The sequence below is a fragment of the Dipodomys merriami genome, unplaced genomic scaffold (genome assembly GCF_024711535.1).
Source record: "Dipodomys merriami isolate MVZ:Mamm:240054 unplaced genomic scaffold, mDipMer1.0.p SCAF_3, whole genome shotgun sequence".
NCBI lineage: Eukaryota > Metazoa > Chordata > Mammalia > Rodentia > Heteromyidae > Dipodomys > Dipodomys merriami.
In genome coordinates, this window is record NW_027204492.1 from 83,737,876 (window position 1) to 83,750,433 (window position 12,558).

The 12,558-nt window shown below is 43.5% G+C and overlaps 1 long non-coding RNA gene and 1 pseudogene across 1 annotated transcript in view; both read right to left on the minus strand.

The window, feature by feature from the left end:
* Positions 1 to 12,558, minus strand: part of LOC138840337 (uncharacterized) — a 134,048-nt gene that overhangs the window by 18,322 nt on the left and 103,168 nt on the right. The window lies entirely within an intron of this gene.
* Positions 1,155 to 4,489, minus strand: LOC138840332 (protein SET-like; annotated as a pseudogene).

Below are 12,558 nucleotides of genomic sequence, written 5' to 3' on the forward strand. Positions count from 1 at the left end.
GTGGTTGAACAAGTTTACATTCCCACCAACAATGCACACATCCCCTTCAGCATGTTGTTATTAGATGTCTTGATTATAGCCATTCTAACTGGGGTGAGGTGGAATCTCAGCATTGTTTTGATTTGCATTTCTTTTATGGATAGAGAAGTTGAGCATTTCTTCATATATCTATTGGCCATTCATTTCTTCTTCAGAGAAGTTTTTCTTTAAGTCTTTAGCCCACTTATTTATCAGGTAGTTGTTTCTTTGAGGATTTGTTGTTGGGGAATTGAATTTTTTGAGTTCTAAGTATATTTTAGATATGAAACCCTTTTCTATTGTATGGCTAGTGAAGATCCCCTTTGACTCTTTTATCTCAATGTTTAAACCCAGATCATCAGAGGTACATGTGCTTGTTATCACTCATGGGTAAAAACTAAAACAGTTGACATTACCCAAGTAGAAAAGCCTATTTGCCCTGATTTGGTCATGCTCCATTTTACGTATGTATCAAAATAGCACATTGTCTCCAAATGTATATGATTATTTATGTCTACTAAACCTTTTTTTAATAATTCTTGCCTTAGCTGGGTGGGTGTGGCGCAAGCCTCTAATCCTAGCTACCCAAGAGGCTGAGATCTGAGGATCCTGGTTCAAGGCCAGCCCAGACAGAAAAGTCCATGAGACTTTTATCTCCAATAAACTATTCAGAAACATTGGGAAGTGGTGCTGTGGCTCAAAAGCACTAACCTTGAGCACAGAGAAGCTCAGGAAGAGAGCCCAGGTCCTGAGATCAGGCCCCAGGAATAGTAAATAAATAAATAAATAAATAAATAAATAAATAAATAAATAAATAAATAAATGATAAATACATAAATATCCTTGCTTTGTCTTGCCTTGCCTTGCCGTACCCACCTGGAATGCTCTGGAAGAACAGCTTCTTTTTCTCTGGCCACCTGTGTAACCCAGGTCAGATACCTGTCCCTCAACACCAATGCTAAAACATCAAATCAAGATGCCTTCACAATCCTAACAATATTATACATACACCTGGTGGGGTAGTATACTTGAAAAAGAGAAAAATCTTTTTTTTTTCCACAAGAGAATATAGATCTTTCAAAAGGAGATCCTACAGCCTTTGTGAAGGAGTGTTGCTTCCTTACAACAAGCAAATATCAGGCTTGAGAGAAAACTTGGAAGAGACAATAAAAGAAGTCAGTTCTCTAGTCTGTTCCAATCTTTTGTGTGCGTGTGTGTGTACACATTTAGTTTTATTGTAACAAAGCAACTTGTACACTTTTAACGTTTAAAACTCAGCATCATCTTTCCTTTCCAGTGAAAACAAAAGAAAATTTAAAAATAACTGAACAAAATTACAATAGAGAATGTCAATTCCAAATAAGATCCTACAGGGTCTGCTGATTCTCCTGTAGTGCCAGGGCTCAAGTCATCATTAGGAGAATTTTATTTTAAAAGTGTCACTTAAACTGCAAGGATGTCCGTTAAACATCACAATTACACATGCCAAAGGAGAAGCCATGTTGTCAAAATGCCCACTTAACCCACCCAAACATCTCAAACCCACCCTTTGCTGACCTTGTAGAACCCCATTTTTTTAAGTTTTTTCTTTTTTTTTAAACAAGAGAAAGTAGACAGATACATGTTGGTAATGCTAACTGTCCGTATTCACATAGACACAGTGTAATCTCTGAGCCCAATATACAGAGAAAGGAGGAGAAAAGTTAGAATCTATGCACTACTACACAGGGCCTGGTGCCTCCAGCAGAGCAAAGCAACAGGAGGCTTTTCTTGTTTCCCACAGAGCAGGTGGCGGTGGTGGTGGTGTTGTTGATTCCGTACAGTTTTTGTTGAGACAGAAAGGGATAAAAATGAATTTGGATGAGCTACAATCTAATGATGAGGCTCATATTAATTTATTTTTTTAATTTAAGTTTATTTTATTTGTGAACATACTGTACAGAGGGGTTACAATTACATGGGCAGGATAATGCGTACATTTCTTCATCATTAGATTGTAGCTCTGAATCAATTTTAGGCATTATTGAACACACATATAAACAGAGAGAGAACTAAATGAGGTCATTCATAATATGCTTATGAAATCATTTTAAACAAAATAAAACAACGAACACAAAGATTAAAAAAAAAAGAATTTAGAACAGAGATGTGTGGAGATTCTTTTCCCGTTGTATTCTGAGCAAGGTATTCCCCCCCAAATAAGTTGAGAACCATGGTGTTTTGAGAAAAGAGACCGCAAGAACAGGACAAATGAGCACAGAGGGAGAGAAGAGTGCAACTTGCTTCCAGGGACTGGAGACAATTAAGGAAAAAAAAACTTGGAATCCATCAGTGTTTTCTATTAGTCATCTTCTCCTTCATCCTCCTCTCCTTCTTCCCCTTCATCCTCCTCTCCTTCTTCCCCTTCATCATCATCTTCGTCTTCTTCCCCTTCGTCCTCATCCCCTTCTTCATCAATATCTTCCAATCCTTCCTCCTTTTCTTCTTCATCATCATCCTCTTCCCCTTCTCCCTCCTCATCATCCATGTCAGGAACCAGGTAGTACTGCAATGGGTTTGGCCAGATGTCGTCTTTGATGACCTCTCCCAACTGCACCAGCTTCTGAGTGGTCAGCGAACCAAGTAGTTCCTCATGCTGCCGCTTCCTGCTGACTTTATTCTGCTTTGACTGGAGCGCTTTGTCAAATCCTTTCCAGACTTCCATTTGATTTCAGTGGACTTTGAAGATGGATCACCGCTCTCATTCAGATGAAATTCTTTGGAGAGAACTTTTTTTCCAAAGTAAGGATTTTCATCAAAATAAAAATCTATTCTGTAACCTGATTTTATATCTTCAAATTCTGTCACTTCAACTCTGGTCAGGTAATGCAGGGCCTCTTTATCCTCCTCCCCCAGCAGTGCAGACACTTGTGGATGGTTGACAAATGTTACCCAAAAATTTGGGATTTGGGCGATCAATTCTGACCTCTTCTGAAAAAACGGTTGGCGGAGTTTATTATATTTCTGTTCTACTTTCAAAATCTCCTCACTGGCTTGTTCATTAAGTCTGTCTATTTCATTTTGTACTTCATCGATATGTTCAATTGCTTCTTGCTGTTCTTTTTCTGAGGTCTCGTCGGCCCCTTCGTGGTTGGAGTTGAGCTCCTTTTTACTGACTTTGGCCGCTGGCGTCCACATGGTGCCGCTCCGCGGTCTGGGGCGCGGGGAAGGCGAAGGGGGGAGGGCGAGCGGGCGGGCGGCTGCCCCTCACGCCACACGCGCGGGCGCCCGCTCGGTCCGGCCGCCTCCTCCGGGCGCTCGGTCGCCCGCTCGATCGCCGCTCGCGGGTCGCCCTCCTCCTCGCTCGCTGGCTCCATCTGTCCGCGGCCTGGCGCGGAGGGAGCGGCGGGGGCGGCGCGCCGTGCCGGGCCCCGGAGCTGCTGCGTGTGGAGGGGAGGCGGCGGCGGGCGGCGGCGGCAGGCGGCTCGCTCCCTCACTCGCGCACCGCGCTCCGGCTTGCTGCTCGCTCTCTAGTCTGTTCCATTCTTTTTTTTTTTTTTTAATTTTTTTAATTTTTATTTTTTGTGAACAAACTGTACAGAGGGGTTACAATTCCATGGGCAAGATAATGAGTACATTTCTTATCAAGCATTGCAGCCTCCTCCTTTGTTTACCCTTTTAAAAGGGATTTCTATTCTGAGATCTCCAGGCAGAAGCAGCTTGTGCAGTTGGGGAAAAGGACAGTTTGGTTTTTGTTTGAGTGAAGCTCAGTACACTTTTTTCAAACAAGAAGGGCAGGGGAAAGAACGGGGGAAGTCAGCTGCACAGCGCAATACTGCCATCTAATGGCCAAAGAAACAGCGAGACACATGCAGGGGTAAAAATGTCGTTTGGTGAGGCTGAATATGGAGGATGGCGAAACCTCTGGAGTTCACCAAATACCCACAAAAGGATCAAGAGAACCTTCCCCTTGAAAGCACAGCAACAGCAACTTAATGGCTAGAAGATACCAGAAATCCTAGCTCTGGGCCTCGGATTGGCAGATTGGGAATTGGGTGTAGGTGCCTGAGATCTCTGCCAGCGCCCTTCCTGGGTGTCTCCTGAGCTTTACAACCAAGGCTGCTATTACCAATGCACCTATGAGAGGTATTGGAAATGGACAAGTCTTTCAGACAGAGTGCATGTGGGCGGCTCCAGTCCCCAGGACATGCTCCTCCCACCAACTCCAGCCTCCTGACTGGCTTCTCCTCTGTCATACTCACTGGCTTCTTCACTGGCTTCTTCCAAAGCATTATCCCTGTGATCACAACTGTAGACTTTCAGGCCCCTGGGCCTAGACACCTGCTATTAGATCCTCTCTTCTTTGGAGAATGTTCTCTGATTCTCAGTTCCTGAGTTTTCTTCCCCTCCTGAAGTCATGCCTATTATCAGTGAGAGAGACTGGCTGCGATTTCATTGGGTTGATTTCATTGGGTATTCTCATGTTGTCACAGGTTCCCCCACCCCCACCCCCCTCTGGCCTAGTCCTGATGTGACAGGAGTTTTCAGCTGCTGTTGCTGTGGTTTCAAGGGTAAGCCTTAATGGCTTACATGCTCTAGGAACACTGCTTGGGCAGGTTTTTACTACATTGTGGTCTTATCCTGGTCCAAATTGGTTTACCTGTCACTTACAAGCATGAAATTGAAGACAAAACAAAGTAAAAGCAAAATGTCTGCCAATGTGTATGATTCTACTTTAGGAAATTTGGTTCACTGATAATTTCATGCAGTCTTCCTCCCTCACTCTTTCTTGCTGGAAAAACTGCTTTGGACTTTTTTTTTTAAAGTACACTGGCCTTTTTTTTGTGCCCTGACAGAAAATCAAGGATGAAATGGCAGCTACCCTAAAGGATTCTGTCTTACTAAACTGGAGTGGATGGAAAAGGCTGGGAGAGATGGGGGAGGGGAGTATAAGAGGTAACTGAGATGTATTACACTCATAAATTAGTTTGTTGAATTGAAATCCTTTTGTACAGCCACTTAAAGTTAAAAAAAAACAAAATTATATTGAATCAGGTATACAGTACTATGTGTGTGTGTGTGTGCAGATTCTGGTGCTTGAACTCAGAGGCCAGGCCTAATCCCTAAACACTTTTCTTTTCTTTTCTTTTTTCTCCCCTGTCCTGGGGCTTGAACTCTGCCTGGGTGCTCTACCACTTGAGGCACAGCACCACTTCTGGCTCTCTCTGGGTAGTTCATTGGAGATAAGAGTCTCATGGAATTTCTGCCTGGGCTGTCTTTGAACTGCAATTCTCAGATCCCAGCCTCCTGCGTAACTAGGATTACAGGTGTGAGCCACCAGACCTAAGCTTTGTGTGTGTGTGTGAAGGCTAGCACTTGAGCCCCACTTAAAGGTTTTGCTGCTTAATTGGAGGTAAGAGTATCACAGGCTTCCTTGCCCAGGTTAGCTTCAAACTAAGATCCTCAGTTCTCAGTCTCTTGAGTACCTAAGATTACAGGCATTAGGCACAGGTGTCTGGCAAGGAATAATTCATAGCATTACAAATAATTTCAACAGTGATAGGACAAGACACGAGGTTGGAAATGAACTTTACAACTTGGGGGGATGAGAGTTGGCGGGAGGGAGAGAGATAGTGGGAGAAAAACGAGGGAGGGGGTAACAACATTCAACAAGAATGTACTCATTACTGGGGCTGGGAAGTTGGCTCAGTGGTAGAGAGCTTGCCTGGCATGCATGAGGCCCTGGGTTTGATTACTTAGCACCACATAAGCAGAAAAAGCCAGAAGTGGTGCTGTGGCTCAAGTGGTAGGGTGTTAGCCTTGAACTGAAGAGCTGAGGGACAGTGCCCAGGCCCAGAGTTCAGGCCCCACGACCACCACCACTAACAACAACAATAAAAAGAACATTAAAAAATAAAAGAAGAATGTACTCATTACCTTACTTATGTAACTGTAACCCCTTTGTAGATTATCTTTATAGCAAAACAAAATAAAATTTCAAAAAGGATTATTTTGGCAAGTCAAATATTGTATACCTATTCAAATAAAGATATATTCATAAGATAAAATACAAAATTGGTTCCCAATTTCTTCCTGTACAGAGTATGTACACATACCTGGGGTCCCACCTTTTACAATTTCTAGCCCAAAGGAATGACTCCTGGCTCTAATAATTGAGAGGACTTTGTGGTCTTGGAATCTCCTGGACTACACAAAATGAAATATCCCTCAAATGATGGGTAAAAAAAGAATTATGGCACACACACACACACACACACACACACACACACACACACACACACACACAGACTGGAATATTCCTCAACTGTTTTGAGGGACGCTCAAAAAAAAAAGCCAGATAGTGGAAAAAAATAGGGGTCCCTGGGCTGGGAAGATGGCTCAGTGGTAGAGCACTTGCCTTGCATGCCTGAGGCCCTGGGTTCCATTCCTCAGCACCATATAAGCAAAAAGAAAAAAAGCCGGAAGTGGTGTTGTGGCTCAAGTGGTAGAGCACTAGCCTTGAGCTGAAGAGCTGAGGGACAGCACCTAGCCCGAGTTCAGGCCCCACGACCGGACCCACCCCCCCATAAAAATAGGGGTCCCTTGCAGACAGAGCATCACCTTCTTTATGTTGAAGTCCCTGCAGCACATCCTCTCTTGGCTTGGCAGACAATGATCCAACCAGAAAGCAGGACGATTGAGATTCCCATCTAAGGGAATATACAGCTTCTTAAAATTAAGAACCTTACACCTCTACTGGTAGGTCTTGAAATTATATGTAGTCACAAATGGGAATTAAGTCTTCTCAAGGATACCAAAATTTAGTTGATGACTTAGCTAGCTTAGCCAAATCAACAAGGATAGACCCTCAGAAGCTACAGTTTTACAAAACAGACAAACTTTAGACATGTTCATGCCGCACAGTGGGGTCTTGTGCCATGCTGAGAAAATCCACAAAGCCTCTCAATAGAAAGGACAGGCTGGTGAGGATCGTTTTTGCTATTCAGGGTCTTTATTGTTCCATATGAATTTTTGGATTGCCTCTTCTATTTCCTTGAAGAATGAGGTTGGAATTTTGATAGGTATCGCATTGAATTTGTAGATAGCCTTGGGAAGTATTGCCATTTTCATGATGTTGATCTTTCCAATCCAGGAACATGGGAGTTTTTGCCACTTTCTAAGTTCTGTTTTGATTTCCTTTTTCAAGTTTTTAAAGTTTTCATCATAGAGGTCCTTCACTTCTTTGGTTAAGTTAATTCCTAGGTATTTTACTTTTTGTGAGGCTATTACAAATGGAGTTGCTTTCCTAATTTCAGCCACACTTTTCTCATTGTTGGCACACAGAAAAGCCATTGATTTTTGAGGGTTAATTTTATACCCTGCTACTTTGCCAAAGTTTTAAATCAGCTTGAGTAATTTGGGAGTGGAATCTATGGGATTCTTTAAATACAAGATCATGTCATCTGCAAAGAGGGAGAGTTTTACTTCTTCTTTCCCTATTTGGATCCCCTTTCTGTTTGCATCTTGTCTTATTGCTGTAGCTAGGCATTCTAATACTAGATTGAAGAGAAGTGGAGAGAGTGGACATCCTTGTCTTGTTCCTGAGTTAAGAGGAAATGGCTTTAGTTTTTCACCATTAAGTATAATGCTGGCTGTAGGTTTGTCATATATAGCCTTTATTATATTGAGGAATGTTCCATGGATTCCTAACTTGTCCAAAACCTTCATCATAAAGGGGTGTTGGATCTTGTCAAATGCTTTTTCTGCATCTATTGGGATAACCATGTGGTTCTTATCCTTGCTCTTGTTGATGTGATGAATTATATTAATTGATTTGCGTATATTGAACCAGCTTTGCATCCCTGAAATGAATCCCTGTTTGATCGTGGTGTATGATTTTTTGGATGAATTGTTGAAGTCGATCGGCCAAAATTTTGTTGAGAAGTTTTGCATCAATGTTCATCAAAGAAATGGGGCTATAGTTCTCTTTCTTTGATGAGTCCCTGCCTGGTTTTGGGATGAGGGATATGATGGCTTCATAGAATGTGTTTGGTAGTGAACTTTCTCTTTCAATTTCATTGAAGTGTTGGAGGAGTATTGGTGTGAGCTCTCCTTTGAAGGCCTTGTAGAATTCCGCTGTAAAACCATGTGGTCCTGGACTTTTCTTAGATGGGAGGTCTTTTATTGCTGTTTCTATTTCAATGCAAAATTGGTTAACTACTTGTAGAAAACTAAAGCTAGATCCTTATATATCACCCTGCACCAGAATCAACTCCAACTCCAAATGGATCAAAGACCTCGAAGTCAAAGCAGACACTCTGAAAACATTACAGGATGGAATAGGAGAAACCCTAGGTTCTCCTTGGCGCAGGCCGAAATTTTCTTAATAGAGACCCAGAAACACAACACATCAAAGAAAGGTTGGACAAATGGGATTGCATGAAATTGCAGAGCTTCTGCATGGCAAAGGACATAGCTAGCAAGATCAATAGAAAGCCCACGGATTGGGAGAAGATCTTCACTAGCCATACAGTGGACAAGGGTCTCATATCTAAACTATACTTGGAACTCAAAACATTAAATCCTCCAACAACAAATCTTCAAAGAAACAACTGCCCAATAAATAAATGGGCTAAAGACTTAAAGGGAAACTTCTCTGAAGAGGAAAGAAGGATGGCCAATAGACACACGAAGAAATGCTCAACCTCCCTAGTGTGTGGTTTTCTGGCAAAGTCTAAAATATTCTAACAAAAAAAATCTACCTGGCTTTGGGCTGCCAGGAGCTCGTGTGACCTTTCCTGGGGTCCCCAAGTTTTTTTTTTGCTTTTTGTGATTCCAGAACTCAGTGAGTTTGTGCCTAGATGCCTAGAGAAAGGACAGATCAGTCTCCATGGTCAGTACAGCCAATGAGGGAAAATTTTCAGACACCTATAGCCACCATCTAATGGCCAAGGCTGTCATATGCATCTAAAGAGGGATACAATAGGAACAGAGGCCTGATATTCTTGGGGGACCTATCCACATGTTTCCAACATAAGTTCTCTCTCTGCTCTGGGCCATTACGTAGATTTCTGGGATATATATGCAAACTCAAGTGTGAATTACAGGATTGTAGGAAGACTTGTGCCTGAGGAGAGCTTCCAGTTAAGAGCCTGCCCTGTCCCAGGTCCTCTGGTACCTCACATAGAGTCAATAGTTACTGGAAATCCCCAGGGGAGAGAAAGTCCCCATAGGGAATGAGGAAAGACTTCCATCAGGGGCATTAGGCCTCTGCCTATGAAAAAGAATAGGCATTGCAGGCCTGGGTTTTTCAGCCCTGCTAGAAGTTACTGGGGCACCTATCCAGGATTAGAAGCCCCAGAGGCACTAGACAATCAATGGCTACTCCCTGGACCACGTGCTCCTGGTTTTTGTATGTTTGTTTGTTTGCTTTGTTTAGTCCTCAAAGTCAGGGCACCATTCCTGAGCTCCTCCAGCTATACTTCTGGCTTGTTTTGTAGTTAATTGGAGATCAGAGTCTCAGACTTTCAAACTGAGATATTCAGATCTCAGCCTCTTGATGCAGTACTTGGCCAATTCCTGTTTTTGCAGAGCTATACTGACTTTGAATCCTTGATCAAACAGTCTCCCAAATCCAAGATGAGCACAAAAAGAGGATACCATTTAGGGATATCTCTGGTCCGTTTTTGTCTCCAGCAAATGAATTATGAGGCAGGAATAGTAGGAGCAGAGGAAAGATAATTTGGAAGTGAGAATAAGAATCTGAGGAAATGCTCTTGTCCTGGCAGGTTGGTACAAGGCCCCACCTAGGACTTGTGGCTAAGCAGGATGCCCCAGGCTGTCTGAGGTCTTGTTCCCCTGTTTCCCAGGCAAGCAGAGGTAGGAAAGTGTAAATGTGTTGACAATAGAGTGGGTCAAGTGGGTCCCTGTGAAGTGTCCCTTTTCTACTCTTGTGGTTCAGTGTCTGGTGTCCTGCTATGTGGTTGGGTCACAGTCACCTGACCTTGGGGAGGAAGAGTTGAGCCCTGTGTCAGGCTGCTGTGTTCCTATCTGGCCAATCTTTCTCTTTTTGCCTCTGCCTCAACTTGCATCCACAAAATCAATTTGCAAGTATTTGTAATAGTATAAGCTATTCTTTGCCTCTGCAGAGCTCAATATGCATTTCGGTGGGATTTTTGTTGTTGTTGTTGTGTTTAATTAATTTAAGTGGTAGTCCAAAGCGGGTTCAATGCACATGTCAATCAATGTGTTTGCTGAGCCACCTTGTAGCTGGTTATCTCTCTCCTTTCCTTTTTTCCCCAAGTCCATCCATCCCCACAAGTTACCTGGTCACTATTGGTTCCTGTGCTGGCAATAGCAAGTCTTACGTATTTGGGCTGGAAAAAGTCAGTGCAGTTAGAACAAGAAAATTAAAGAGAGGGGAGAAAAGGAAAAGAAAAGGAAGAAAACGAACAAAGGAATTAAAAAAAAAAAAAAAAAAGAAGTCTACAAAGCAAACGCCCTGTTACATTTTTTTCGAGCAGGAAGGGCGGGGAATGAGTGCCGAGAAAAAGTGTCTGAAGCAACACTGCCATCTAGCGGCCACAGAAACATTGACCCGTGTACAACACGGTCGGACATTTTGTTTTTTAAAGGTTATTGTTATTGTTATTGTTGAAAATAAGTTTTAGAAGCTTTCATTTGCTACGTGACGAAGAAAAGGCACTGAGCGTTAGTAAAACGCTGACACAAACAGCGGGGAGACGAGTATATAAAATTCATACACGACAACGCACCATAACGGAATCGTACTCGTCGGCGGACATTTTGTCTTCCTTTCCTTTTGCGATCAAATTCGTGCTCGTGTATGACAGGTGATTCAAACTGGACAGGTGAAAGAAAGCCCAGCCCAACTGGCCCAGCTAGAGCTGCTGATCACAGAGGCCCTTAACCCTTAAGGAGTCTCTCCTGGCAGCAGGAGAAGCAGGAGGTCCCTGTCACTGCAGGAGTAGGCCACTGTCTCCTCAGGAGTCCTGTGACAGTAGGTGACAGCCCAGGGAAGGCCCTGCTGGTTTTCCCTCACTCATCACCAGGCCATGAAGGCAGGAGGGGAAAGTCAGGAGAACTTTCCCCCAAAGAGCAGAGGTGCCAATGGCAGGGGTGCAGGCCAGAGGCAGCTGAGGTGTGATGGCAGGGTGGTGGACCAGAGGCAGCAGTGAGTGTTCACAGAGGAAGCAAGTGCACAGCCTGGGGGAGCTGGTGCTGTGTGGTGGAGGTTCAGGATTAGTCACCAAGCAGGGTTTGTTGTTGTTGTTGTTGTTGTATTGTTTATAATCCATTTCCAATCTCAGGCTTAGGTTGACAGGCAATGAAGGCACTCAGGAAGGATACTGGGACAGACCTCAGACCCCTGGACTCAGTACCTGCCAACCCTTGCTTGGAATCAGCTGCAGATTGTAGTTTGGACTGCATAATTAGTCCCTGTTCCTGCTGAGAGGGCACTATGGAAAACTTACTTCCCAGGGATGGCTCTCCTGGTCCTCTGGGAGCTACTAGTCAGTCAATCCTTTGGATCTAGCCTTCATCCCCAGGAAGTCGACCATCCTTCACTTCGAGGTTCAGGAGAAACACAGTAAATTAATATGAAATTTTCCTCTGACAGCAGTGGTGTTTCTGAATCAATGGGCATTAGATGTCAGGCTTGCACCGTGTTTTCAACTTGCTTACCTCTTTCCCCCCTCCCTTTCTGTTAAAAAAAAAAAGGAAGTGGCAGAGGCAACCAGGATTATTCTCTCTAAATGTACTGAGTTGTTCCTTCCTAAACTGTGGATTTCAGTCCACACTGAAGGCACTAAGTCCTTAGACCTAGTTGTTGCTTTAAGCAACAAACAATAGGGGCTACAGTTCTCACGTTGTTACAATTTTCCCCTGAAAACTGACATTATTCCTCAGTATTGTAAGGAAGCACACTACAGTCACAGATGCTGGAGAATTTCCATAGTAGAAAGACAGAAGGCATTGTGTTCTTCTTTTTAAAATATTATTTTTGCCTGTCCCGGGGCTTGAGCTCAGGGCAAGGGCGCTGTCCTTGAGCTTTTGTGCTCAAGGCTACTGCTAATACCACTTGAGCCACAGTTCCACCTTCTTTTTTTCTTTTTTTGGTCGGTTGTGGGGCTGAAGTCTGGGTCTGGGCAGTGTCCCTGAGCTCTTCAGCTCAAAGCAAGCACACTACCACTTGAGCCACAGCGCCACTTTCAGTATTCTGGTGGTTCACTGGAGATCAGAGTCTCATGGGCTTTCCTGTTTCCTGCCCTGGCTGGCTTTGAACTGTGATCCTCAGAACTCAGCCTCCTAAATAGCTAGGATTACAGGCGTGAGCCACCAGGGCTCCTGGCTCCACTTTCTTATTATTTAAATTATTATGTTTCCTTAGTGGCACAAAGATGTTGCCATTTAACTAAGCAGTTTATCAAAGCAATATATTTTGATCCATGTCACCCCTTTCACCATTCTTGCTCAACTTCCCCATCCACTCCTCCCCTCACTCTTCTTAATTTTGTAGGATACACTTTCTTCCTTTCT